Source organism: Amblyomma mixtum, chromosome 2 (genome assembly GCF_055824585.1).
Source record: "Amblyomma mixtum isolate Tamu chromosome 2, ASM5582458v1, whole genome shotgun sequence".
NCBI classification, from domain to species: domain Eukaryota; kingdom Metazoa; phylum Arthropoda; class Arachnida; order Ixodida; family Ixodidae; genus Amblyomma; species Amblyomma mixtum.
Genome location: NC_143013.1, coordinates 127,073,029 through 127,077,354, shown reverse-complemented (window position 1 = coordinate 127,077,354; position 4,326 = coordinate 127,073,029). Strand labels below are relative to the sequence as shown.

The 4,326-nt window shown below is 51.8% G+C and overlaps 1 non-coding gene across 1 annotated transcript; it reads right to left on the bottom strand.

The window, feature by feature from the left end:
• Positions 1-3,510: 3,510 nt before the first annotated feature.
• On the bottom strand, positions 3,511-3,582 carry TRNAM-CAU (transfer RNA methionine (anticodon CAU)). The gene has a single exon. It is a non-coding gene; the product is annotated as a tRNA-Met (tRNA).
• Positions 3,583-4,326: the final 744 nt, after the last annotated feature.

Sequence of the window (4,326 nt, the reverse complement as noted above, 5' to 3'; positions counted from 1 at the left end):
GAATCCGTTAATACTCCTGTTTTTCAGTATCTTTAAACAAAGGGTCTCCACATAAATACAAAATAAAAGGGGGCTGAGGGGACAGCCCTGGCGCACCGAACGCTGCACGCTAATGGGGGCCCCCAGACTCTTGTTAACGATCAATCTCGTCGTGCAGTTCCGGTACGCCAGGCCCACACCCTGGCGAATAGAACCAACGTTAACATGGCCTAATACTGCAAACAGAAGTTCATGGGCAACGCAGTCAAAAGCCTTTTCTAAATCTATCTGGAGTATAGCTACCTGATCATTAGTGTCATCACAGCATTCTAATACACTGCGCGCAACGTGAATATTTGTAAAAATGGACCGCCCTTTAATCCCGCAGGTCTGATGCGGACCAACTAATAAATGGATCACGGTCTGCAACCTTCGCGCCAACACCTTCATGTAAATTTTGTACTCGACGTTAGTGAGTGCTATGGGGTCGATATTCTGCTACCAGTCGTAATCTGTGTGTGTCGTCCCTTTTCGGAATCAGCACAGTATGGGACGAGCCATAGGACGGAGGCAGTGATTTTAGTTTAAAGGCTTCATTAAAGATAACCGTCAAGACCGGGGAAATTACATGCTTAAATTCTTTGTAGAATGCCGCGCTGAACCCGTCCGGTCCAGGCGACTTACCTGCGTTTAAGCTGTCTATTGCTTGCTCAACTTCCAATTGAGTTATCTCCTGCTCTAATCTGTGTTTAGTTTCATCGTCCAGGCGCGGCATCTCGGCCAGAAACGCCTCCTTAAATGTGACAACATCTACCGGATGCAATGCGAAGAGCGCCTGGTAATGCTCGAAAAAAGCTGCTTTGATATAATCGATGTCCGTTTTTGAAACATCTCTCCATTCTATTTCGTTAATGTGGTTTCTTTCGGCACGGGCTTTTTCTAAACCAAGCGCTCGTTTCGTTGGCGCTTCCCCTGCGGCCATGTCTTCTGCCCTTGACCTCATCAGCGCTCCCCGATAACGTTCTTCTTCGATAAGCTGTAACTTTTGTTTGGTTTTTCTTATGTCTTCTATCCATTTACCAGGCACTCGGCATTCCTGTTTTGTCATCTTCTGAAGTAGTGCCTTTAGCTCCATTTCCTCTTTTTTTGCTTCATGACGTATACAGGTGGCTCTTTCTATTGCTTTTAATTTTACAGTTTCTTTAATGAGCTCCAACTGCTGACAAATCCTCATGTTACTACTTGGTTCTATTTTTGCTATTTCTTCCCTTTCAGCTCGGTTATAAAATTCGTCCTGAAGTAGCTTGTCATTTAACTTCCACATTTCCCATGAAAAACCATTCCCCTTCTTAATGAATCCTATGCAGCATTGAACCAAACAGTGGTCAGAAAACGAACACGCAGAACTACATAACTATTGCATTTAGGTACAGTTTCCGCGGATGCATAAATTCGGTCTAGCCGTGCGTGACTTGTGCCCTCGAATCGTGTGTACCTTACAGCACGCGTTCCTTCAAGACACTCTGCTACATCCTCGAGGTTGCAGTTCACAATCATTCGTAACAACACTTCGGTGCTTTAATCTCGGAAACCTCGGACGCTTGTCTTGTCGCGGGCACTAAGGACACAGTTGTAATCGCCCATAACAATCAGCTGTCTGTCCGTTCGAAGCCGTTCTTCGACGCTTTCAAAAAACGTGGCTCGGCCATCAACCGCATTAGGAGTGTACAGGCAAACAATGCGCCAGTCAGTGTTGCACAGTGAAAAATCTATGGACACGTATCGACCCGACAAACACGAATGATGACCGTGTACCTCTAGCCCCGGCAACTTCTTGACAAACAGAATACAACCTGCCGATGTGCCCACCGCATGGCTAACGACCGCGAAATACCTAGACGTGTAACGTCGCACCATTCTCCCGGTCTCTTCCTCACCGTCGACTTTGGTCTCCTGCACTGCCAGTATATCAATATCTTGCTCCGTTATAAGTCGGTACAGCTGACTGTTTTCTTTTACCTGCCAGGCCTCTGACATTTAGGGTGGCGACTTTAAACGGAGTTGCAGAAGCCATTTTAACTTATAAATAAGGGACCGAAAGCATGGTGCTTACCTCCCGCGTCCAGTATGTCGCTAGACGATGCCGTCGCCGCCGGTGTCATCCGGCGCGAGCACGTGCTCCTGGTCAGGCGGCGCCTTGTCGCCGCCACGCTTGTCAGTCGGGACCTTTGGGCGCGGCCGCAGGCTGGGCCGTCGCGCTTGCGGCGTCTTTGCCGGCGGTACCTCCACGCTGGGCTCTGCTGCCTTCTCCCCGTCGGCCTTGGTCTCGGCGTGCGAACGCTTCGCTGGGGTGGTCACGCTGGTGCTCATGCGGGCGTCCGTCTTCTCGTCGCGGTTCTCGCTGGCCGCCTTTGTTTCCACGCCCACGTGCTCTGGCGGGCTCGGGTTTTCTTTGGGCGTCTCCACAGGCGACGAAGACAGGTCAGTAGTTAGCGACCCGCTCTCCTGTGCGCCAGCCGCGTCGGTGTTGCTGCTCGAGACAGCTGGTTCAACCCCCGCCGTTTTGCCCGTGTCGTCGATGCCGCTGTCTGCTTCCTCCGCCTCGACGACATCCATGAGCTCTGCGGAGTCGCTCGCCGCTACACGCCCGGTAGCCGACGCGTAGGTGCGCACGCAGTCAACCTCGGAGTGTCCATAGCGACGGCACTTCGAGCCTCTGGGCACCTTACAATCACGGCGCACGTGCCCCGTGCCGCTGCAGCGCAGGCACTGCATCGGCCGCCCTGGCACCACCACGAAAGCCAACTCGCCAGCGACTCGTACCTGGTGGGGCAGGTCATCCACCTTCACGCCTGGCTTCAGTTTGAGGAGCACGGTCCTTGTGGTGGACCCCTTCTCCTTCATGCCGGCGACGCGCCAACGCTCCCGGGTGACTCCGGTCACGTTGCCGAACGCCGCGAATGCCGTACGGATGTCCTCGTCGGCGACGCCGTGAAGCATCCAGTGCAGTCGCAGCTTGACCTGGTGGTCCTCTGGGTCAAAAACGATGCAGCGGCGTCCCTTGACTTCCAGCTCCTTCATGGCGGCCAGTTTCTTTGCGGCGTCAGCGCTGCTGAAGGTCACCGCCCACACGTGGTTTATCTGGTACGCCCCCAACGCCACGACTTCGGGGAACGCACCAACGTTGGCGAGGGCGTCCCTGAAGTCTTCGACCCTGTAGGGTCTCACACGCACGTTTCCGTGCAGAAAAACCGTGTTTAAAACAACACGTCCGGTGGGCAGGGTAGGCAGAACGATTTCGTAATCCTTATCGGCGTCGCTGGCAAACCTGTTTCCGCGGCCGGCAACGGCCGCTATCGCCGCTCCGTGTGAGCCCACGATTCTGCGACCGTCCGCTATCGCGTCCGGAAGTAGAATGACTGCGCCACTCTGCTGGACGAGGGAGCAGGAAACGTTCCACGTATTTCAATTTGAAGCAGCATGGTGGCCATGAGAGAGAGAGCCTGCCGCCGAAGAGAGAAAAAAAAACTATAGCAGAGCGTGGTTTCGATCCACGGACCTCTGGGTTATGGGCCCAGCACGCTTCCACTGCGCCACTCTGCCTTTTTTTTATTGCCTGGTTTTGACACAGAAAATTGGACAACACAAAAAAACAACAAAAGACAATAAACACTATGTACACACGACTTGTGGTCAGCCAGCATGAACCTGGCTTCGTCCAATTAAAATTCACGCAACGTACAGAGCGGCTCTAGTCTTTAGAGCCACTCCGGAGGCTCCGCAGGGGCTTTCTGAATGGCCAGAAACATGTCCATACTTTCGCGAAAGTAAATTCTGGCAGGTCTCGCGTCTCTGTCACAATGGTAGTCTGCCATTCTGGAGCGCCATATAGAGTGGAGGCCTGTCAGCATTATTAAATCGAAAGGCACCCCATCCTCATTTTCAATACATAAGTACCGGATGCCATACGGGTCTAGTGGAAATTCTTTCTTTAAGGTTCGCTGCAATACATCCCAAAAATAAACCCCTTCCCAACAGTGTAAAAATACATGGTCTATTGTTTCCGGCTTTCTGCAAATTAAACAGTGAGATCCCCAAGGTAAAAATAATTCCTTTCCCTCTAAAAATTTTTTAACCGGTAAGGTTCCGGTGTGGAGCTTAAAAAAGAAGGTTTTTGTTCCTGATGGCACCTGCATGTTCTTAACTCTCTTTAAAACATCTTTGCCTTGGCCTCCACTGTACAAGGCCCTGTACAAGGGCACCGGGAAAACTACGTCGCACAAAGCACGGTACAGTTTCTTTCGTTTCACAGTCGACAGAAAGTCATTTGAAAACCGCGCGGAAAGA